This window comes from Mixophyes fleayi, unplaced genomic scaffold, assembly GCF_038048845.1.
Source record: "Mixophyes fleayi isolate aMixFle1 unplaced genomic scaffold, aMixFle1.hap1 Scaffold_190, whole genome shotgun sequence".
Lineage (NCBI taxonomy): Eukaryota > Metazoa > Chordata > Amphibia > Anura > Limnodynastidae > Mixophyes > Mixophyes fleayi.
Genome location: NW_027446162.1, coordinates 87,188 through 109,465, shown reverse-complemented (window position 1 = coordinate 109,465; position 22,278 = coordinate 87,188). Strand labels below are relative to the sequence as shown.

Sequence of the window (22,278 nt, the reverse complement as noted above, 5' to 3'; positions counted from 1 at the left end):
ATTTCGTGTCAATTTATTGTGTCTTTTTGTTGTTTTGTTTCTTATCTCTCTTAGCAAACAAGCATTTGCAGATAAGAAGACCCTTTTCTTTGTCCAAAAGGATTACTGCATTGATCCAATTATTTCTTTAATGGAGCAACTTGTGATTTGCTAATTCAATTGGATCTCCGAATGAATGAAACTATTAATCTGACGTAGTGTGTCTCCCTCTTGTGGACCCAGTGACGGAATAAAGGCAAGTGAGGATTATGACACACCTTTTAGAACCCTGCTGTTGCAGCATGCAGCTTCCTTGTCTATTTACTTGCCGGTGGCCCGAGAAACAATTGTGATGCACCTTGAAGTGCTGTTTCTGTGACATGCTGTGAATATTCCGAAAGAAGCTGGGCAGACAGTGTGATTAATTGCCTGGGGAGACGAGGACGGAACGGCAGGCCGACTAATCAGCGGGCGTCGTTGCACTTATGGTCAAGGGGAGGAGTTCATGCAAATTTTGCAGGCATCTCGTTTGAAAAGTCCTCGGCTCATGTGCGTGCCTTTGCAGACAGAGAGGTGTAAAGAGGGTCCCAGTGAAGGTGTCAGGCTTTTCAGGCTAGTCGGGCCTAGAATGTGCAGCAATGGAGTGTTGTGGGCCGCCGCTAAATAAAGTATACGGCGTGTGGCGTGGCTGTCTCCTACAGTTGTCAGGCCTAGCCTGAGAAGCGGGCGCTTTCCTGGGTCCCATTTCGGGTTATCGCTTCTCGGCCTTTTGGCTAAGATCAAGTGTAGTATCTGTTCTTATCAGTTTAATATCTGATACGCCCCCTATCTGGGGGCCATATATTAAATGGATTTTTAGAACAGGGAGATGGAAGAAGAGCTTGCTCTGTCCACTCCACGCATTGACCTGGTATTGCAGTACTTCCAGGACCGGTGCACTTCTCTTATCCAGTTATCCAAAAATAGAATCATGTCTCTTTTCAGCAACAAAAATCCATAAGAACAGATTTTTGTCTCCTGTGTCTTATTTCGTGTCAATTTATTGTGTCTTTTTGTTGTTTTGTTTCTTATCTCTCTTAGCAAACAAGCATTTGCAGATAAGAAGACCCTTTTCTTTGTCCAAAAGGATTACTGCATTGATCCAATTATTTCTTTAATGGAGCAACTTGTGATTTGCTAATTCAATTGGATCTCCGAATGAATGAAACTATTAATCTGACGTAGTGTGTCTCCCTCTTGTGGACCCAGTGACGGAATAAAGGCAAGTGAGGATTATGACACACCTTTTAGAACCCTGCTGTTGCAGCATGCAGCTTCCTTGTCTATTTACTTGCCGGTGGCCCGAGAAACAATTGTGATGCACCTTGAAGTGCTGTTTCTGTGACATGCTGTGAATATTCCGAAAGAAGCTGGGCAGACAGTGTGATTAATTGCCTGGGGAGACGAGGACGGAACGGCAGGCCGACTAATCAGCGGGCGTCGTTGCACTTATGGTCAAGGGGAGGAGTTCATGCAAATTTTGCAGGCATCTCGTTTGAAAAGTCCTCGGCTCATGTGCGTGCCTTTGCAGACAGAGAGGTGTAAAGAGGGTCCCAGTGAAGGTGTCAGGCTTTTCAGGCTAGTCGGGCCTAGAATGTGCAGCAATGGAGTGTTGTGGGCCGCCGCTAAATAAAGTATACGGCGTGTGGCGTGGCTGTCTCCTACAGTTGTCAGGCCTAGCCTGAGAAGCGGGCGCTTTCCTGGGTCCCATTTCGGGTTATCGCTTCTCGGCCTTTTGGCTAAGATCAAGTGTAGTATCTGTTCTTATCAGTTTAATATCTGATACGCCCCCTATCTGGGGGCCATATATTAAATGGATTTTTAGAACAGGGAGATGGAAGAAGAGCTTGCTCTGTCCACTCCACGCATTGACCTGGTATTGCAGTACTTCCAGGACCGGTGCACTTCTCTTATCCAGTTATCCAAAAATAGAATCATGTCTCTTTTCAGCAACAAAAATCCATAAGAACAGATTTTTGTCTCCTGTGTCTTATTTCGTGTCAATTTATTGTGTCTTTTTGTTGTTTTGTTTCTTATCTCTCTTAGCAAACAAGCATTTGCAGATAAGAAGACCCTTTTCTTTGTCCAAAAGGATTACTGCATTGATCCAATTATTTCTTTAATGGAGCAACTTGTGATTTGCTAATTCAATTGGATCTCCGAATGAATGAAACTATTAATCTGACGTAGTGTGTCTCCCTCTTGTGGACCCAGTGACGGAATAAAGGCAAGTGAGGATTATGACACACCTTTTAGAACCCTGCTGTTGCAGCATGCAGCTTCCTTGTCTATTTACTTGCCGGTGGCCCGAGAAACAATTGTGATGCACCTTGAAGTGCTGTTTCTGTGACATGCTGTGAATATTCCGAAAGAAGCTGGGCAGACAGTGTGATTAATTGCCTGGGGAGACGAGGACGGAACGGCAGGCCGACTAATCAGCGGGCGTCGTTGCACTTATGGTCAAGGGGAGGAGTTCATGCAAATTTTGCAGGCATCTCGTTTGAAAAGTCCTCGGCTCATGTGCGTGCCTTTGCAGACAGAGAGGTGTAAAGAGGGTCCCAGTGAAGGTGTCAGGCTTTTCAGGCTAGTCGGGCCTAGAATGTGCAGCAATGGAGTGTTGTGGGCCGCCGCTAAATAAAGTATACGGCGTGTGGCGTGGCTGTCTCCTACAGTTGTCAGGCCTAGCCTGAGAAGCGGGCGCTTTCCTGGGTCCCATTTCGGGTTATCGCTTCTCGGCCTTTTGGCTAAGATCAAGTGTAGTATCTGTTCTTATCAGTTTAATATCTGATACGCCCCCTATCTGGGGGCCATATATTAAATGGATTTTTAGAACAGGGAGATGGAAGAAGAGCTTGCTCTGTCCACTCCACGCATTGACCTGGTATTGCAGTACTTCCAGGACCGGTGCACTTCTCTTATCCAGTTATCCAAAAATAGAATCATGTCTCTTTTCAGCAACAAAAATCCATAAGAACAGATTTTTGTCTCCTGTGTCTTATTTCGTGTCAATTTATTGTGTCTTTTTGTTGTTTTGTTTCTTATCTCTCTTAGCAAACAAGCATTTGCAGATAAGAAGACCCTTTTCTTTGTCCAAAAGGATTACTGCATTGATCCAATTATTTCTTTAATGGAGCAACTTGTGATTTGCTAATTCAATTGGATCTCCGAATGAATGAAACTATTAATCTGACGTAGTGTGTCTCCCTCTTGTGGACCCAGTGACGGAATAAAGGCAAGTGAGGATTATGACACACCTTTTAGAACCCTGCTGTTGCAGCATGCAGCTTCCTTGTCTATTTACTTGCCGGTGGCCCGAGAAACAATTGTGATGCACCTTGAAGTGCTGTTTCTGTGACATGCTGTGAATATTCCGAAAGAAGCTGGGCAGACAGTGTGATTAATTGCCTGGGGAGACGAGGACGGAACGGCAGGCCGACTAATCAGCGGGCGTCGTTGCACTTATGGTCAAGGGGAGGAGTTCATGCAAATTTTGCAGGCATCTCGTTTGAAAAGTCCTCGGCTCATGTGCGTGCCTTTGCAGACAGAGAGGTGTAAAGAGGGTCCCAGTGAAGGTGTCAGGCTTTTCAGGCTAGTCGGGCCTAGAATGTGCAGCAATGGAGTGTTGTGGGCCGCCGCTAAATAAAGTATACGGCGTGTGGCGTGGCTGTCTCCTACAGTTGTCAGGCCTAGCCTGAGAAGCGGGCGCTTTCCTGGGTCCCATTTCGGGTTATCGCTTCTCGGCCTTTTGGCTAAGATCAAGTGTAGTATCTGTTCTTATCAGTTTAATATCTGATACGCCCCCTATCTGGGGGCCATATATTAAATGGATTTTTAGAACAGGGAGATGGAAGAAGAGCTTGCTCTGTCCACTCCACGCATTGACCTGGTATTGCAGTACTTCCAGGACCGGTGCACTTCTCTTATCCAGTTATCCAAAAATAGAATCATGTCTCTTTTCAGCAACAAAAATCCATAAGAACAGATTTTTGTCTCCTGTGTCTTATTTCGTGTCAATTTATTGTGTCTTTTTGTTGTTTTGTTTCTTATCTCTCTTAGCAAACAAGCATTTGCAGATAAGAAGACCCTTTTCTTTGTCCAAAAGGATTACTGCATTGATCCAATTATTTCTTTAATGGAGCAACTTGTGATTTGCTAATTCAATTGGATCTCCGAATGAATGAAACTATTAATCTGACGTAGTGTGTCTCCCTCTTGTGGACCCAGTGACGGAATAAAGGCAAGTGAGGATTATGACACACCTTTTAGAACCCTGCTGTTGCAGCATGCAGCTTCCTTGTCTATTTACTTGCCGGTGGCCCGAGAAACAATTGTGATGCACCTTGAAGTGCTGTTTCTGTGACATGCTGTGAATATTCCGAAAGAAGCTGGGCAGACAGTGTGATTAATTGCCTGGGGAGACGAGGACGGAACGGCAGGCCGACTAATCAGCGGGCGTCGTTGCACTTATGGTCAAGGGGAGGAGTTCATGCAAATTTTGCAGGCATCTCGTTTGAAAAGTCCTCGGCTCATGTGCGTGCCTTTGCAGACAGAGAGGTGTAAAGAGGGTCCCAGTGAAGGTGTCAGGCTTTTCAGGCTAGTCGGGCCTAGAATGTGCAGCAATGGAGTGTTGTGGGCCGCCGCTAAATAAAGTATACGGCGTGTGGCGTGGCTGTCTCCTACAGTTGTCAGGCCTAGCCTGAGAAGCGGGCGCTTTCCTGGGTCCCATTTCGGGTTATCGCTTCTCGGCCTTTTGGCTAAGATCAAGTGTAGTATCTGTTCTTATCAGTTTAATATCTGATACGCCCCCTATCTGGGGGCCATATATTAAATGGATTTTTAGAACAGGGAGATGGAAGAAGAGCTTGCTCTGTCCACTCCACGCATTGACCTGGTATTGCAGTACTTCCAGGACCGGTGCACTTCTCTTATCCAGTTATCCAAAAATAGAATCATGTCTCTTTTCAGCAACAAAAATCCATAAGAACAGATTTTTGTCTCCTGTGTCTTATTTCGTGTCAATTTATTGTGTCTTTTTGTTGTTTTGTTTCTTATCTCTCTTAGCAAACAAGCATTTGCAGATAAGAAGACCCTTTTCTTTGTCCAAAAGGATTACTGCATTGATCCAATTATTTCTTTAATGGAGCAACTTGTGATTTGCTAATTCAATTGGATCTCCGAATGAATGAAACTATTAATCTGACGTAGTGTGTCTCCCTCTTGTGGACCCAGTGACGGAATAAAGGCAAGTGAGGATTATGACACACCTTTTAGAACCCTGCTGTTGCAGCATGCAGCTTCCTTGTCTATTTACTTGCCGGTGGCCCGAGAAACAATTGTGATGCACCTTGAAGTGCTGTTTCTGTGACATGCTGTGAATATTCCGAAAGAAGCTGGGCAGACAGTGTGATTAATTGCCTGGGGAGACGAGGACGGAACGGCAGGCCGACTAATCAGCGGGCGTCGTTGCACTTATGGTCAAGGGGAGGAGTTCATGCAAATTTTGCAGGCATCTCGTTTGAAAAGTCCTCGGCTCATGTGCGTGCCTTTGCAGACAGAGAGGTGTAAAGAGGGTCCCAGTGAAGGTGTCAGGCTTTTCAGGCTAGTCGGGCCTAGAATGTGCAGCAATGGAGTGTTGTGGGCCGCCGCTAAATAAAGTATACGGCGTGTGGCGTGGCTGTCTCCTACAGTTGTCAGGCCTAGCCTGAGAAGCGGGCGCTTTCCTGGGTCCCATTTCGGGTTATCGCTTCTCGGCCTTTTGGCTAAGATCAAGTGTAGTATCTGTTCTTATCAGTTTAATATCTGATACGCCCCCTATCTGGGGGCCATATATTAAATGGATTTTTAGAACAGGGAGATGGAAGAAGAGCTTGCTCTGTCCACTCCACGCATTGACCTGGTATTGCAGTACTTCCAGGACCGGTGCACTTCTCTTATCCAGTTATCCAAAAATAGAATCATGTCTCTTTTCAGCAACAAAAATCCATAAGAACAGATTTTTGTCTCCTGTGTCTTATTTCGTGTCAATTTATTGTGTCTTTTTGTTGTTTTGTTTCTTATCTCTCTTAGCAAACAAGCATTTGCAGATAAGAAGACCCTTTTCTTTGTCCAAAAGGATTACTGCATTGATCCAATTATTTCTTTAATGGAGCAACTTGTGATTTGCTAATTCAATTGGATCTCCGAATGAATGAAACTATTAATCTGACGTAGTGTGTCTCCCTCTTGTGGACCCAGTGACGGAATAAAGGCAAGTGAGGATTATGACACACCTTTTAGAACCCTGCTGTTGCAGCATGCAGCTTCCTTGTCTATTTACTTGCCGGTGGCCCGAGAAACAATTGTGATGCACCTTGAAGTGCTGTTTCTGTGACATGCTGTGAATATTCCGAAAGAAGCTGGGCAGACAGTGTGATTAATTGCCTGGGGAGACGAGGACGGAACGGCAGGCCGACTAATCAGCGGGCGTCGTTGCACTTATGGTCAAGGGGAGGAGTTCATGCAAATTTTGCAGGCATCTCGTTTGAAAAGTCCTCGGCTCATGTGCGTGCCTTTGCAGACAGAGAGGTGTAAAGAGGGTCCCAGTGAAGGTGTCAGGCTTTTCAGGCTAGTCGGGCCTAGAATGTGCAGCAATGGAGTGTTGTGGGCCGCCGCTAAATAAAGTATACGGCGTGTGGCGTGGCTGTCTCCTACAGTTGTCAGGCCTAGCCTGAGAAGCGGGCGCTTTCCTGGGTCCCATTTCGGGTTATCGCTTCTCGGCCTTTTGGCTAAGATCAAGTGTAGTATCTGTTCTTATCAGTTTAATATCTGATACGCCCCCTATCTGGGGGCCATATATTAAATGGATTTTTAGAACAGGGAGATGGAAGAAGAGCTTGCTCTGTCCACTCCACGCATTGACCTGGTATTGCAGTACTTCCAGGACCGGTGCACTTCTCTTATCCAGTTATCCAAAAATAGAATCATGTCTCTTTTCAGCAACAAAAATCCATAAGAACAGATTTTTGTCTCCTGTGTCTTATTTCGTGTCAATTTATTGTGTCTTTTTGTTGTTTTGTTTCTTATCTCTCTTAGCAAACAAGCATTTGCAGATAAGAAGACCCTTTTCTTTGTCCAAAAGGATTACTGCATTGATCCAATTATTTCTTTAATGGAGCAACTTGTGATTTGCTAATTCAATTGGATCTCCGAATGAATGAAACTATTAATCTGACGTAGTGTGTCTCCCTCTTGTGGACCCAGTGACGGAATAAAGGCAAGTGAGGATTATGACACACCTTTTAGAACCCTGCTGTTGCAGCATGCAGCTTCCTTGTCTATTTACTTGCCGGTGGCCCGAGAAACAATTGTGATGCACCTTGAAGTGCTGTTTCTGTGACATGCTGTGAATATTCCGAAAGAAGCTGGGCAGACAGTGTGATTAATTGCCTGGGGAGACGAGGACGGAACGGCAGGCCGACTAATCAGCGGGCGTCGTTGCACTTATGGTCAAGGGGAGGAGTTCATGCAAATTTTGCAGGCATCTCGTTTGAAAAGTCCTCGGCTCATGTGCGTGCCTTTGCAGACAGAGAGGTGTAAAGAGGGTCCCAGTGAAGGTGTCAGGCTTTTCAGGCTAGTCGGGCCTAGAATGTGCAGCAATGGAGTGTTGTGGGCCGCCGCTAAATAAAGTATACGGCGTGTGGCGTGGCTGTCTCCTACAGTTGTCAGGCCTAGCCTGAGAAGCGGGCGCTTTCCTGGGTCCCATTTCGGGTTATCGCTTCTCGGCCTTTTGGCTAAGATCAAGTGCAGTTGTGGCAGATCAGCACTTGCCTCTTTAACTAGAGGGCTGGAATGCAGCTTTGAAAGGCTGGGACAAATGTGCATCCGGACTGGAAACCCGGGGGGCCATAAATCACGGGTCAGGAGACCTTAATATAGATACAACGTGATTCTGTTGGCACCCACGCACTTCTGACCTCTTTCTCCTAAGCAATGCTCTATTCTTTGCCCGGACCTTTTTGGCTGGGCAAGAAAATTTTTATACCCGGCCCAGGGTGAAGCTCCGGCGGATCTCAGGGGCAAAATGGGTCCCCTAGTGTGGCAGGCCAAGGGGGCCCATACTAGCCCAGCCACCCGGCTGGGGCCGTACCCACTCGGCTTGAGTCCTGGGTGAAGCTCCGGCAGATCCCAGGGACTAATGGGGCCCTCCTAGCTTTGCGGCGACGAGGGTCCAACCCTGCCCAGCCACCCGGCTGGGGCCGTACCCACTCGGCTTGAGTCCTGGGTGAAGCTCCGGCAGATCCCAGGGACTAATGGGGCCCTCCTAGCTTCGCGGCGACGAGGGTCCAACCCCGCCCAGCCACCCGGCTGGGGCCGTACCCAATCGGCACACCGAGCACTGGGTGAAGCTTCGGCGGATCCCAGGGGCTAAGAGGCTCCCCTAGCTTTGCGGCGAAGGGAGTCAGACGACCCCGGCCCCTAAGTGACCTTTTTGGTTCTGGGGGTCGAGGACCAGGGTCCTTCCTCTCCGGAGGGAGGACCACGCACCGAAAACTCTTGTGCATGTTTTTTGGGTATTTACTCATTTTTTTCGTGCACAAGGGACGAGCTCAAGGCTTTAAATAAAAAAAAAAAAAAAAAAAAAAAAAAAAAAATCTGTTCTTATCAGTTTAATATCTGATACGCCCCCTATCTGGGGGCCATATATTAAATGGATTTTTAGAACAGGGAGATGGAAGAAGAGCTTGCTCTGTCCACTCCACGCATTGACCTGGTATTGCAGTACTTCCAGGACCGGTGCACTTCTCTTATCCAGTTATCCAAAAATAGAATCATGTCTCTTTTCAGCAACAAAAATCCATAAGAACAGATTTTTGTCTCCTGTGTCTTATTTCGTGTCAATTTATTGTGTCTTTTTGTTGTTTTGTTTCTTATCTCTCTTAGCAAACAAGCATTTGCAGATAAGAAGACCCTTTTCTTTGTCCAAAAGGATTACTGCATTGATCCAATTATTTCTTTAATGGAGCAACTTGTGATTTGCTAATTCAATTGGATCTCCGAATGAATGAAACTATTAATCTGACGTAGTGTGTCTCCCTCTTGTGGACCCAGTGACGGAATAAAGGCAAGTGAGGATTATGACACACCTTTTAGAACCCTGCTGTTGCAGCATGCAGCTTCCTTGTCTATTTACTTGCCGGTGGCCCGAGAAACAATTGTGATGCACCTTGAAGTGCTGTTTCTGTGACATGCTGTGAATATTCCGAAAGAAGCTGGGCAGACAGTGTGATTAATTGCCTGGGGAGACGAGGACGGAACGGCAGGCCGACTAATCAGCGGGCGTCGTTGCACTTATGGTCAAGGGGAGGAGTTCATGCAAATTTTGCAGGCATCTCGTTTGAAAAGTCCTCGGCTCATGTGCGTGCCTTTGCAGACAGAGAGGTGTAAAGAGGGTCCCAGTGAAGGTGTCAGGCTTTTCAGGCTAGTCGGGCCTAGAATGTGCAGCAATGGAGTGTTGTGGGCCGCCGCTAAATAAAGTATACGGCGTGTGGCGTGGCTGTCTCCTACAGTTGTCAGGCCTAGCCTGAGAAGCGGGCGCTTTCCTGGGTCCCATTTCGGGTTATCGCTTCTCGGCCTTTTGGCTAAGATCAAGTGTAGTATCTGTTCTTATCAGTTTAATATCTGATACGCCCCCTATCTGGGGGCCATATATTAAATGGATTTTTAGAACAGGGAGATGGAAGAAGAGCTTGCTCTGTCCACTCCACGCATTGACCTGGTATTGCAGTACTTCCAGGACCGGTGCACTTCTCTTATCCAGTTATCCAAAAATAGAATCATGTCTCTTTTCAGCAACAAAAATCCATAAGAACAGATTTTTGTCTCCTGTGTCTTATTTCGTGTCAATTTATTGTGTCTTTTTGTTGTTTTGTTTCTTATCTCTCTTAGCAAACAAGCATTTGCAGATAAGAAGACCCTTTTCTTTGTCCAAAAGGATTACTGCATTGATCCAATTATTTCTTTAATGGAGCAACTTGTGATTTGCTAATTCAATTGGATCTCCGAATGAATGAAACTATTAATCTGACGTAGTGTGTCTCCCTCTTGTGGACCCAGTGACGGAATAAAGGCAAGTGAGGATTATGACACACCTTTTAGAACCCTGCTGTTGCAGCATGCAGCTTCCTTGTCTATTTACTTGCCGGTGGCCCGAGAAACAATTGTGATGCACCTTGAAGTGCTGTTTCTGTGACATGCTGTGAATATTCCGAAAGAAGCTGGGCAGACAGTGTGATTAATTGCCTGGGGAGACGAGGACGGAACGGCAGGCCGACTAATCAGCGGGCGTCGTTGCACTTATGGTCAAGGGGAGGAGTTCATGCAAATTTTGCAGGCATCTCGTTTGAAAAGTCCTCGGCTCATGTGCGTGCCTTTGCAGACAGAGAGGTGTAAAGAGGGTCCCAGTGAAGGTGTCAGGCTTTTCAGGCTAGTCGGGCCTAGAATGTGCAGCAATGGAGTGTTGTGGGCCGCCGCTAAATAAAGTATACGGCGTGTGGCGTGGCTGTCTCCTACAGTTGTCAGGCCTAGCCTGAGAAGCGGGCGCTTTCCTGGGTCCCATTTCGGGTTATCGCTTCTCGGCCTTTTGGCTAAGATCAAGTGTAGTATCTGTTCTTATCAGTTTAATATCTGATACGCCCCCTATCTGGGGGCCATATATTAAATGGATTTTTAGAACAGGGAGATGGAAGAAGAGCTTGCTCTGTCCACTCCACGCATTGACCTGGTATTGCAGTACTTCCAGGACCGGTGCACTTCTCTTATCCAGTTATCCAAAAATAGAATCATGTCTCTTTTCAGCAACAAAAATCCATAAGAACAGATTTTTGTCTCCTGTGTCTTATTTCGTGTCAATTTATTGTGTCTTTTTGTTGTTTTGTTTCTTATCTCTCTTAGCAAACAAGCATTTGCAGATAAGAAGACCCTTTTCTTTGTCCAAAAGGATTACTGCATTGATCCAATTATTTCTTTAATGGAGCAACTTGTGATTTGCTAATTCAATTGGATCTCCGAATGAATGAAACTATTAATCTGACGTAGTGTGTCTCCCTCTTGTGGACCCAGTGACGGAATAAAGGCAAGTGAGGATTATGACACACCTTTTAGAACCCTGCTGTTGCAGCATGCAGCTTCCTTGTCTATTTACTTGCCGGTGGCCCGAGAAACAATTGTGATGCACCTTGAAGTGCTGTTTCTGTGACATGCTGTGAATATTCCGAAAGAAGCTGGGCAGACAGTGTGATTAATTGCCTGGGGAGACGAGGACGGAACGGCAGGCCGACTAATCAGCGGGCGTCGTTGCACTTATGGTCAAGGGGAGGAGTTCATGCAAATTTTGCAGGCATCTCGTTTGAAAAGTCCTCGGCTCATGTGCGTGCCTTTGCAGACAGAGAGGTGTAAAGAGGGTCCCAGTGAAGGTGTCAGGCTTTTCAGGCTAGTCGGGCCTAGAATGTGCAGCAATGGAGTGTTGTGGGCCGCCGCTAAATAAAGTATACGGCGTGTGGCGTGGCTGTCTCCTACAGTTGTCAGGCCTAGCCTGAGAAGCGGGCGCTTTCCTGGGTCCCATTTCGGGTTATCGCTTCTCGGCCTTTTGGCTAAGATCAAGTGTAGTATCTGTTCTTATCAGTTTAATATCTGATACGCCCCCTATCTGGGGGCCATATATTAAATGGATTTTTAGAACAGGGAGATGGAAGAAGAGCTTGCTCTGTCCACTCCACGCATTGACCTGGTATTGCAGTACTTCCAGGACCGGTGCACTTCTCTTATCCAGTTATCCAAAAATAGAATCATGTCTCTTTTCAGCAACAAAAATCCATAAGAACAGATTTTTGTCTCCTGTGTCTTATTTCGTGTCAATTTATTGTGTCTTTTTGTTGTTTTGTTTCTTATCTCTCTTAGCAAACAAGCATTTGCAGATAAGAAGACCCTTTTCTTTGTCCAAAAGGATTACTGCATTGATCCAATTATTTCTTTAATGGAGCAACTTGTGATTTGCTAATTCAATTGGATCTCCGAATGAATGAAACTATTAATCTGACGTAGTGTGTCTCCCTCTTGTGGACCCAGTGACGGAATAAAGGCAAGTGAGGATTATGACACACCTTTTAGAACCCTGCTGTTGCAGCATGCAGCTTCCTTGTCTATTTACTTGCCGGTGGCCCGAGAAACAATTGTGATGCACCTTGAAGTGCTGTTTCTGTGACATGCTGTGAATATTCCGAAAGAAGCTGGGCAGACAGTGTGATTAATTGCCTGGGGAGACGAGGACGGAACGGCAGGCCGACTAATCAGCGGGCGTCGTTGCACTTATGGTCAAGGGGAGGAGTTCATGCAAATTTTGCAGGCATCTCGTTTGAAAAGTCCTCGGCTCATGTGCGTGCCTTTGCAGACAGAGAGGTGTAAAGAGGGTCCCAGTGAAGGTGTCAGGCTTTTCAGGCTAGTCGGGCCTAGAATGTGCAGCAATGGAGTGTTGTGGGCCGCCGCTAAATAAAGTATACGGCGTGTGGCGTGGCTGTCTCCTACAGTTGTCAGGCCTAGCCTGAGAAGCGGGCGCTTTCCTGGGTCCCATTTCGGGTTATCGCTTCTCGGCCTTTTGGCTAAGATCAAGTGTAGTATCTGTTCTTATCAGTTTAATATCTGATACGCCCCCTATCTGGGGGCCATATATTAAATGGATTTTTAGAACAGGGAGATGGAAGAAGAGCTTGCTCTGTCCACTCCACGCATTGACCTGGTATTGCAGTACTTCCAGGACCGGTGCACTTCTCTTATCCAGTTATCCAAAAATAGAATCATGTCTCTTTTCAGCAACAAAAATCCATAAGAACAGATTTTTGTCTCCTGTGTCTTATTTCGTGTCAATTTATTGTGTCTTTTTGTTGTTTTGTTTCTTATCTCTCTTAGCAAACAAGCATTTGCAGATAAGAAGACCCTTTTCTTTGTCCAAAAGGATTACTGCATTGATCCAATTATTTCTTTAATGGAGCAACTTGTGATTTGCTAATTCAATTGGATCTCCGAATGAATGAAACTATTAATCTGACGTAGTGTGTCTCCCTCTTGTGGACCCAGTGACGGAATAAAGGCAAGTGAGGATTATGACACACCTTTTAGAACCCTGCTGTTGCAGCATGCAGCTTCCTTGTCTATTTACTTGCCGGTGGCCCGAGAAACAATTGTGATGCACCTTGAAGTGCTGTTTCTGTGACATGCTGTGAATATTCCGAAAGAAGCTGGGCAGACAGTGTGATTAATTGCCTGGGGAGACGAGGACGGAACGGCAGGCCGACTAATCAGCGGGCGTCGTTGCACTTATGGTCAAGGGGAGGAGTTCATGCAAATTTTGCAGGCATCTCGTTTGAAAAGTCCTCGGCTCATGTGCGTGCCTTTGCAGACAGAGAGGTGTAAAGAGGGTCCCAGTGAAGGTGTCAGGCTTTTCAGGCTAGTCGGGCCTAGAATGTGCAGCAATGGAGTGTTGTGGGCCGCCGCTAAATAAAGTATACGGCGTGTGGCGTGGCTGTCTCCTACAGTTGTCAGGCCTAGCCTGAGAAGCGGGCGCTTTCCTGGGTCCCATTTCGGGTTATCGCTTCTCGGCCTTTTGGCTAAGATCAAGTGTAGTATCTGTTCTTATCAGTTTAATATCTGATACGCCCCCTATCTGGGGGCCATATATTAAATGGATTTTTAGAACAGGGAGATGGAAGAAGAGCTTGCTCTGTCCACTCCACGCATTGACCTGGTATTGCAGTACTTCCAGGACCGGTGCACTTCTCTTATCCAGTTATCCAAAAATAGAATCATGTCTCTTTTCAGCAACAAAAATCCATAAGAACAGATTTTTGTCTCCTGTGTCTTATTTCGTGTCAATTTATTGTGTCTTTTTGTTGTTTTGTTTCTTATCTCTCTTAGCAAACAAGCATTTGCAGATAAGAAGACCCTTTTCTTTGTCCAAAAGGATTACTGCATTGATCCAATTATTTCTTTAATGGAGCAACTTGTGATTTGCTAATTCAATTGGATCTCCGAATGAATGAAACTATTAATCTGACGTAGTGTGTCTCCCTCTTGTGGACCCAGTGACGGAATAAAGGCAAGTGAGGATTATGACACACCTTTTAGAACCCTGCTGTTGCAGCATGCAGCTTCCTTGTCTATTTACTTGCCGGTGGCCCGAGAAACAATTGTGATGCACCTTGAAGTGCTGTTTCTGTGACATGCTGTGAATATTCCGAAAGAAGCTGGGCAGACAGTGTGATTAATTGCCTGGGGAGACGAGGACGGAACGGCAGGCCGACTAATCAGCGGGCGTCGTTGCACTTATGGTCAAGGGGAGGAGTTCATGCAAATTTTGCAGGCATCTCGTTTGAAAAGTCCTCGGCTCATGTGCGTGCCTTTGCAGACAGAGAGGTGTAAAGAGGGTCCCAGTGAAGGTGTCAGGCTTTTCAGGCTAGTCGGGCCTAGAATGTGCAGCAATGGAGTGTTGTGGGCCGCCGCTAAATAAAGTATACGGCGTGTGGCGTGGCTGTCTCCTACAGTTGTCAGGCCTAGCCTGAGAAGCGGGCGCTTTCCTGGGTCCCATTTCGGGTTATCGCTTCTCGGCCTTTTGGCTAAGATCAAGTGTAGTATCTGTTCTTATCAGTTTAATATCTGATACGCCCCCTATCTGGGGGCCATATATTAAATGGATTTTTAGAACAGGGAGATGGAAGAAGAGCTTGCTCTGTCCACTCCACGCATTGACCTGGTATTGCAGTACTTCCAGGACCGGTGCACTTCTCTTATCCAGTTATCCAAAAATAGAATCATGTCTCTTTTCAGCAACAAAAATCCATAAGAACAGATTTTTGTCTCCTGTGTCTTATTTCGTGTCAATTTATTGTGTCTTTTTGTTGTTTTGTTTCTTATCTCTCTTAGCAAACAAGCATTTGCAGATAAGAAGACCCTTTTCTTTGTCCAAAAGGATTACTGCATTGATCCAATTATTTCTTTAATGGAGCAACTTGTGATTTGCTAATTCAATTGGATCTCCGAATGAATGAAACTATTAATCTGACGTAGTGTGTCTCCCTCTTGTGGACCCAGTGACGGAATAAAGGCAAGTGAGGATTATGACACACCTTTTAGAACCCTGCTGTTGCAGCATGCAGCTTCCTTGTCTATTTACTTGCCGGTGGCCCGAGAAACAATTGTGATGCACCTTGAAGTGCTGTTTCTGTGACATGCTGTGAATATTCCGAAAGAAGCTGGGCAGACAGTGTGATTAATTGCCTGGGGAGACGAGGACGGAACGGCAGGCCGACTAATCAGCGGGCGTCGTTGCACTTATGGTCAAGGGGAGGAGTTCATGCAAATTTTGCAGGCATCTCGTTTGAAAAGTCCTCGGCTCATGTGCGTGCCTTTGCAGACAGAGAGGTGTAAAGAGGGTCCCAGTGAAGGTGTCAGGCTTTTCAGGCTAGTCGGGCCTAGAATGTGCAGCAATGGAGTGTTGTGGGCCGCCGCTAAATAAAGTATACGGCGTGTGGCGTGGCTGTCTCCTACAGTTGTCAGGCCTAGCCTGAGAAGCGGGCGCTTTCCTGGGTCCCATTTCGGGTTATCGCTTCTCGGCCTTTTGGCTAAGATCAAGTGTAGTATCTGTTCTTATCAGTTTAATATCTGATACGCCCCCTATCTGGGGGCCATATATTAAATGGATTTTTAGAACAGGGAGATGGAAGAAGAGCTTGCTCTGTCCACTCCACGCATTGACCTGGTATTGCAGTACTTCCAGGACCGGTGCACTTCTCTTATCCAGTTATCCAAAAATAGAATCATGTCTCTTTTCAGCAACAAAAATCCATAAGAACAGATTTTTGTCTCCTGTGTCTTATTTCGTGTCAATTTATTGTGTCTTTTTGTTGTTTTGTTTCTTATCTCTCTTAGCAAACAAGCATTTGCAGATAAGAAGACCCTTTTCTTTGTCCAAAAGGATTACTGCATTGATCCAATTATTTCTTTAATGGAGCAACTTGTGATTTGCTAATTCAATTGGATCTCCGAATGAATGAAACTATTAATCTGACGTAGTGTGTCTCCCTCTTGTGGACCCAGTGACGGAATAAAGGCAAGTGAGGATTATGACACACCTTTTAGAACCCTGCTGTTGCAGCATGCAGCTTCCTTGTCTATTTACTTGCCGGTGGCCCGAGAAACAATTGTGATGCACCTTGAAGTGCTGTTTCTGTGACATGCTGTGAATATTCCGAAAGAAGCTGGGCAGACAGTGTGATTAATTGCCTGGGGAGACGAGGACGGAACGGCAGGCCGACTAATCAGCGGGCGTCGTTGCACTTATGGTCAAGGGGAGGAGTTCATGCAAATTTTGCAGGCATCTCGTTTGAAAAGTCCTCGGCTCATGTGCGTGCCTTTGCAGACAGAGAGGTGTAAAGAGGGTCCCAGTGAAGGTGTCAGGCTTTTCAGGCTAGTCGGGCCTAGAATGTGCAGCAATGGAGTGTTGTGGGCCGCCGCTAAATAAAGTATACGGCGTGTGGCGTGGCTGTCTCCTACAGTTGTCAGGCCTAGCCTGAGAAGCGGGCGCTTTCCTGGGTCCCATTTCGGGTTATCGCTTCTCGGCCTTTTGGCTAAGATCAAGTGTAGTATCTGTTCTTATCAGTTTAATATCTGATACGCCCCCTATCTGGGGGCCATATATTAAATGGATTTTTAGAACAGGGAGATGGAAGAAGAGCTTGCTCTGTCCACTCCACGCATTGACCTGGTATTGCAGTACTTCCAGGACCGGTGCACTTCTCTTATCCAGTTATCCAAAAATAGAATCATGTCTCTTTTCAGCAACAAAAATCCATAAGAACAGATTTTTGTCTCCTGTGTCTTATTTCGTGTCAATTTATTGTGTCTTTTTGTTGTTTTGTTTCTTATCTCTCTTAGCAAACAAGCATTTGCAGATAAGAAGACCCTTTTCTTTGTCCAAAAGGATTACTGCATTGATCCAATTATTTCTTTAATGGAGCAACTTGTGATTTGCTAATTCAATTGGATCTCCGAATGAATGAAACTATTAATCTGACGTAGTGTGTCTCCCTCTTGTGGACCCAGTGACGGAATAAAGGCAAGTGAGGATTATGACACACCTTTTAGAACCCTGCTGTTGCAGCATGCAGCTTCCTTGTCTATTTACTTGCCGGTGGCCCGAGAAACAATTGTGATGCACCTTGAAGTGCTGTTTCTGTGACATGCTGTGAATATTCCGAAAGAAGCTGGGCAGACAGTGTGATTAATTGCCTGGGGAGACGAGGACGGAACGGCAGGCCGACTAATCAGCGGGCGTCGTTGCACTTATGGTCAAGGGGAGGAGTTCATGCAAATTTTGCAGGCATCTCGTTTGAAAAGTCCTCGGCTCATGTGCGTGCCTTTGCAGACAGAGAGGTGTAAAGAGGGTCCCAGTGAAGGTGTCAGGCTTTTCAGGCTAGTCGGGCCTAGAATGTGCAGCAATGGAGTGTTGTGGGCCGCCGCTAAATAAAGTATACGGCGTGTGGCGTGGCTGTCTCCTACAGTTGTCAGGCCTAGCCTGAGAAGCGGGCGCTTTCCTGGGTCCCATTTCGGGTTATCGCTTCTCGGCCTTTTGGCTAAGATCAAGTGTAGTATCTGTTCTTATCAGTTTAATATCTGATACGCCCCCTATCTGGGGGCCATATATTAAATGGATTTTTAGAACAGGGAGATGGAAGAAGAGCTTGCTCTGTCCACTCCACGCATTGACCTGGTATTGCAGTACTTCCAGGACCGGTGCACTTCTCTTATCCAGTTATCCAAAAATAGAATCATGTCTCTTTTCAGCAACAAAAATCCATAAGAACAGATTTTTGTCTCCTGTGTCTTATTTCGTGTCAATTTATTGTGTCTTTTTGTTGTTTTGTTTCTTATCTCTCTTAGCAAACAAGCATTTGCAGATAAGAAGACCCTTTTCTTTGTCCAAAAGGATTACTGCATTGATCCAATTATTTCTTTAATGGAGCAACTTGTGATTTGCTAATTCAATTGGATCTCCGAATGAATGAAACTATTAATCTGACGTAGTGTGTCTCCCTCTTGTGGACCCAGTGACGGAATAAAGGCAAGTGAGGATTATGACACACCTTTTAGAACCCTGCTGTTGCAGCATGCAGCTTCCTTGTCTATTTACTTGCCGGTGGCCCGAGAAACAATTGTGATGCACCTTGAAGTGCTGTTTCTGTGACATGCTGTGAATATTCCGAAAGAAGCTGGGCAGACAGTGTGATTAATTGCCTGGGGAGACGAGGACGGAACGGCAGGCCGACTAATCAGCGGGCGTCGTTGCACTTATGGTCAAGGGGAGGAGTTCATGCAAATTTTGCAGGCATCTCGTTTGAAAAGTCCTCGGCTCATGTGCGTGCCTTTGCAGACAGAGAGGTGTAAAGAGGGTCCCAGTGAAGGTGTCAGGCTTTTCAGGCTAGTCGGGCCTAGAATGTGCAGCAATGGAGTGTTGTGGGCCGCCGCTAAATAAAGTATACGGCGTGTGGCGTGGCTGTCTCCTACAGTTGTCAGGCCTAGCCTGAGAAGCGGGCGCTTTCCTGGGTCCCATTTCGGGTTATCGCTTCTCGGCCTTTTGGCTAAGATCAAGTGTAGTATCTGTTCTTATCAGTTTAATATCTGATACGCCCCCTATCTGGGGGCCATATATTAAATGGATTTTTAGAACAGGGAGATGGAAGAAGAGCTTGCTCTGTCCACTCCACGCATTGACCTGGTATTGCAGTACTTCCAGGACCGGTGCACTTCTCTTATCCAGTTATCCAAAAATAGAATCATGTCTCTTTTCAGCAACAAAAATCCATAAGAACAGATTTTTGTCTCCTGTGTCTTATTTCGTGTCAATTTATTGTGTCTTTTTGTTGTTTTGTTTCTTATCTCTCTTAGCAAACAAGCATTTGCAGATAAGAAGACCCTTTTCTTTGTCCAAAAGGATTACTGCATTGATCCAATTATTTCTTTAATGGAGCAACTTGTGATTTGCTAATTCAATTGGATCTCCGAATGAATGAAACTATTAATCTGACGTAGTGTGTCTCCCTCTTGTGGACCCAGTGACGGAATAAAGGCAAGTGAGGATTATGACACACCTTTTAGAACCCTGCTGTTGCAGCATGCAGCTTCCTTGTCTATTTACTTGCCGGTGGCCCGAGAAACAATTGTGATGCACCTTGAAGTGCTGTTTCTGTGACATGCTGTGAATATTCCGAAAGAAGCTGGGCAGACAGTGTGATTAATTGCCTGGGGAGACGAGGACGGAACGGCAGGCCGACTAATCAGCGGGCGTCGTTGCACTTATGGTCAAGGGGAGGAGTTCATGCAAATTTTGCAGGCATCTCGTTTGAAAAGTCCTCGGCTCATGTGCGTGCCTTTGCAGACAGAGAGGTGTAAAGAGGGTCCCAGTGAAGGTGTCAGGCTTTTCAGGCTAGTCGGGCCTAGAATGTGCAGCAATGGAGTGTTGTGGGCCGCCGCTAAATAAAGTATACGGCGTGTGGCGTGGCTGTCTCCTACAGTTGTCAGGCCTAGCCTGAGAAGCGGGCGCTTTCCTGGGTCCCATTTCGGGTTATCGCTTCTCGGCCTTTTGGCTAAGATCAAGTGTAGTATCTGTTCTTATCAGTTTAATATCTGATACGCCCCCTATCTGGGGGCCATATATTAAATGGATTTTTAGAACAGGGAGATGGAAGAAGAGCTTGCTCTGTCCACTCCACGCATTGACCTGGTATTGCAGTACTTCCAGGACCGGTGCACTTCTCTTATCCAGTTATCCAAAAATAGAATCATGTCTCTTTTCAGCAACAAAAATCCATAAGAACAGATTTTTGTCTCCTGTGTCTTATTTCGTGTCAATTTATTGTGTCTTTTTGTTGTTTTGTTTCTTATCTCTCTTAGCAAACAAGCATTTGCAGATAAGAAGACCCTTTTCTTTGTCCAAAAGGATTACTGCATTGATCCAATTATTTCTTTAATGGAGCAACTTGTGATTTGCTAATTCAATTGGATCTCCGAATGAATGAAACTATTAATCTGACGTAGTGTGTCTCCCTCTTGTGGACCCAGTGACGGAATAAAGGCAAGTGAGGATTATGACACACCTTTTAGAACCCTGCTGTTGCAGCATGCAGCTTCCTTGTCTATTTACTTGCCGGTGGCCCGAGAAACAATTGTGATGCACCTTGAAGTGCTGTTTCTGTGACATGCTGTGAATATTCCGAAAGAAGCTGGGCAGACAGTGTGATTAATTGCCTGGGGAGACGAGGACGGAACGGCAGGCCGACTAATCAGCGGGCGTCGTTGCACTTATGGTCAAGGGGAGGAGTTCATGCAAATTTTGCAGGCATCTCGTTTGAAAAGTCCTCGGCTCATGTGCGTGCCTTTGCAGACAGAGAGGTGTAAAGAGGGTCCCAGTGAAGGTGTCAGGCTTTTCAGGCTAGTCGGGCCTAGAATGTGCAGCAATGGAGTGTTGTGGGCCGCCGCTAAATAAAGTATACGGCGTGTGGCGTGGCTGTCTCCTACAGTTGTCAGGCCTAGCCTGAGAAGCGGGCGCTTTCCTGGGTCCCATTTCGGGTTATCGCTTCTCGGCCTTTTGGCTAAGATCAAGTGTAGTATCTGTTCTTATCAGTTTAATATCTGATACGCCCCCTATCTGGGGGCCATATATTAAATGGATTTTTAGAACAGGGAGATGGAAGAAGAGCTTGCTCTGTCCACTCCACGCATTGACCTGGTATTGCAGTACTTCCAGGACCGGTGCACTTCTCTTATCCAGTTATCCAAAAATAGAATCATGTCTCTTTTCAGCAACAAAAATCCATAAGAACAGATTTTTGTCTCCTGTGTCTTATTTCGTGTCAATTTATTGTGTCTTTTTGTTGTTTTGTTTCTTATCTCTCTTAGCAAACAAGCATTTGCAGATAAGAAGACCCTTTTCTTTGTCCAAAAGGATTACTGCATTGATCCAATTATTTCTTTAATGGAGCAACTTGTGATTTGCTAATTCAATTGGATCTCCGAATGAATGAAACTATTAATCTGACGTAGTGTGTCTCCCTCTTGTGGACCCAGTGACGGAATAAAGGCAAGTGAGGATTATGACACACCTTTTAGAACCCTGCTGTTGCAGCATGCAGCTTCCTTGTCTATTTACTTGCCGGTGGCCCGAGAAACAATTGTGATGCACCTTGAAGTGCTGTTTCTGTGACATGCTGTGAATATTCCGAAAGAAGCTGGGCAGACAGTGTGATTAATTGCCTGGGGAGACGAGGACGGAACGGCAGGCCGACTAATCAGCGGGCGTCGTTGCACTTATGGTCAAGGGGAGGAGTTCATGCAAATTTTGCAGGCATCTCGTTTGAAAAGTCCTCGGCTCATGTGCGTGCCTTTGCAGACAGAGAGGTGTAAAGAGGGTCCCAGTGAAGGTGTCAGGCTTTTCAGGCTAGTCGGGCCTAGAATGTGCAGCAATGGAGTGTTGTGGGCCGCCGCTAAATAAAGTATACGGCGTGTGGCGTGGCTGTCTCCTACAGTTGTCAGGCCTAGCCTGAGAAGCGGGCGCTTTCCTGGGTCCCATTTCGGGTTATCGCTTCTCGGCCTTTTGGCTAAGATCAAGTGTAGTATCTGTTCTTATCAGTTTAATATCTGATACGCCCCCTATCTGGGGGCCATATATTAAATGGATTTTTAGAACAGGGAGATGGAAGAAGAGCTTGCTCTGTCCACTCCACGCATTGACCTGGTATTGCAGTACTTCCAGGACCGGTGCACTTCTCTTATCCAGTTATCCAAAAATAGAATCATGTCTCTTTTCAGCAACAAAAATCCATAAGAACAGATTTTTGTCTCCTGTGTCTTATTTCGTGTCAATTTATTGTGTCTTTTTGTTGTTTTGTTTCTTATCTCTCTTAGCAAACAAGCATTTGCAGATAAGAAGACCCTTTTCTTTGTCCAAAAGGATTACTGCATTGATCCAATTATTTCTTTAATGGAGCAACTTGTGATTTGCTAATTCAATTGGATCTCCGAATGAATGAAACTATTAATCTGACGTAGTGTGTCTCCCTCTTGTGGACCCAGTGACGGAATAAAGGCAAGTGAGGATTATGACACACCTTTTAGAACCCTGCTGTTGCAGCATGCAGCTTCCTTGTCTATTTACTTGCCGGTGGCCCGAGAAACAATTGT

At 45.8% G+C, this 22,278-nt stretch overlaps 20 non-coding genes and 1 pseudogene across 20 annotated transcripts; all 21 read left to right on the top strand.

Moving 5' to 3' along the window:
• The first annotated feature begins 732 nt into the window (after positions 1-732).
• On the top strand, positions 733-923 carry LOC142119435 (U2 spliceosomal RNA). Its single transcript, XR_012683296.1, has one exon. It is a non-coding gene; the product is annotated as a U2 spliceosomal RNA (small nuclear RNA).
• Positions 924-1,737: 814 nt separating this feature from the next.
• On the top strand, positions 1,738-1,928 carry LOC142119434 (U2 spliceosomal RNA). Its single transcript, XR_012683294.1, has one exon. It is a non-coding gene; the product is annotated as a U2 spliceosomal RNA (small nuclear RNA).
• Positions 1,929-2,742: 814 nt separating this feature from the next.
• Positions 2,743-2,933, top strand: LOC142119433 (U2 spliceosomal RNA). Its single transcript, XR_012683293.1, has one exon. It is a non-coding gene; the product is annotated as a U2 spliceosomal RNA (small nuclear RNA).
• An 814-nt stretch (positions 2,934-3,747) lies between these two features.
• LOC142119432 (U2 spliceosomal RNA) lies at positions 3,748-3,938 on the top strand. Its single transcript, XR_012683292.1, has one exon. It is a non-coding gene; the product is annotated as a U2 spliceosomal RNA (small nuclear RNA).
• An 814-nt stretch (positions 3,939-4,752) lies between these two features.
• Positions 4,753-4,943, top strand: LOC142119431 (U2 spliceosomal RNA). Its single transcript, XR_012683291.1, has one exon. It is a non-coding gene; the product is annotated as a U2 spliceosomal RNA (small nuclear RNA).
• Positions 4,944-5,757: 814 nt separating this feature from the next.
• Positions 5,758-5,948, top strand: LOC142119429 (U2 spliceosomal RNA). The gene has a single exon (XR_012683290.1). It is a non-coding gene; the product is annotated as a U2 spliceosomal RNA (small nuclear RNA).
• An 814-nt stretch (positions 5,949-6,762) lies between these two features.
• On the top strand, positions 6,763-6,953 carry LOC142119428 (U2 spliceosomal RNA). Its single transcript, XR_012683289.1, has one exon. It is a non-coding gene; the product is annotated as a U2 spliceosomal RNA (small nuclear RNA).
• Positions 6,954-8,577: 1,624 nt separating this feature from the next.
• On the top strand, positions 8,578-8,801 carry LOC142119488 (U2 spliceosomal RNA; annotated as a pseudogene).
• Positions 8,802-9,615: 814 nt separating this feature from the next.
• On the top strand, positions 9,616-9,806 carry LOC142119427 (U2 spliceosomal RNA). The gene has a single exon (XR_012683288.1). It is a non-coding gene; the product is annotated as a U2 spliceosomal RNA (small nuclear RNA).
• Positions 9,807-10,620: 814 nt separating this feature from the next.
• On the top strand, positions 10,621-10,811 carry LOC142119425 (U2 spliceosomal RNA). The gene has a single exon (XR_012683286.1). It is a non-coding gene; the product is annotated as a U2 spliceosomal RNA (small nuclear RNA).
• An 814-nt stretch (positions 10,812-11,625) lies between these two features.
• On the top strand, positions 11,626-11,816 carry LOC142119424 (U2 spliceosomal RNA). The gene has a single exon (XR_012683285.1). It is a non-coding gene; the product is annotated as a U2 spliceosomal RNA (small nuclear RNA).
• Positions 11,817-12,630: 814 nt separating this feature from the next.
• Positions 12,631-12,821, top strand: LOC142119423 (U2 spliceosomal RNA). The gene has a single exon (XR_012683284.1). It is a non-coding gene; the product is annotated as a U2 spliceosomal RNA (small nuclear RNA).
• An 814-nt stretch (positions 12,822-13,635) lies between these two features.
• On the top strand, positions 13,636-13,826 carry LOC142119422 (U2 spliceosomal RNA). The gene has a single exon (XR_012683283.1). It is a non-coding gene; the product is annotated as a U2 spliceosomal RNA (small nuclear RNA).
• An 814-nt stretch (positions 13,827-14,640) lies between these two features.
• On the top strand, positions 14,641-14,831 carry LOC142119421 (U2 spliceosomal RNA). Its single transcript, XR_012683282.1, has one exon. It is a non-coding gene; the product is annotated as a U2 spliceosomal RNA (small nuclear RNA).
• An 814-nt stretch (positions 14,832-15,645) lies between these two features.
• On the top strand, positions 15,646-15,836 carry LOC142119541 (U2 spliceosomal RNA). Its single transcript, XR_012683378.1, has one exon. It is a non-coding gene; the product is annotated as a U2 spliceosomal RNA (small nuclear RNA).
• Positions 15,837-16,650: 814 nt separating this feature from the next.
• On the top strand, positions 16,651-16,841 carry LOC142119539 (U2 spliceosomal RNA). The gene has a single exon (XR_012683377.1). It is a non-coding gene; the product is annotated as a U2 spliceosomal RNA (small nuclear RNA).
• An 814-nt stretch (positions 16,842-17,655) lies between these two features.
• LOC142119538 (U2 spliceosomal RNA) lies at positions 17,656-17,846 on the top strand. The gene has a single exon (XR_012683376.1). It is a non-coding gene; the product is annotated as a U2 spliceosomal RNA (small nuclear RNA).
• Positions 17,847-18,660: 814 nt separating this feature from the next.
• Positions 18,661-18,851, top strand: LOC142119537 (U2 spliceosomal RNA). The gene has a single exon (XR_012683375.1). It is a non-coding gene; the product is annotated as a U2 spliceosomal RNA (small nuclear RNA).
• Positions 18,852-19,665: 814 nt separating this feature from the next.
• LOC142119536 (U2 spliceosomal RNA) lies at positions 19,666-19,856 on the top strand. The gene has a single exon (XR_012683374.1). It is a non-coding gene; the product is annotated as a U2 spliceosomal RNA (small nuclear RNA).
• Positions 19,857-20,670: 814 nt separating this feature from the next.
• LOC142119534 (U2 spliceosomal RNA) lies at positions 20,671-20,861 on the top strand. The gene has a single exon (XR_012683372.1). It is a non-coding gene; the product is annotated as a U2 spliceosomal RNA (small nuclear RNA).
• An 814-nt stretch (positions 20,862-21,675) lies between these two features.
• Positions 21,676-21,866, top strand: LOC142119533 (U2 spliceosomal RNA). Its single transcript, XR_012683371.1, has one exon. It is a non-coding gene; the product is annotated as a U2 spliceosomal RNA (small nuclear RNA).
• Positions 21,867-22,278: the final 412 nt, after the last annotated feature.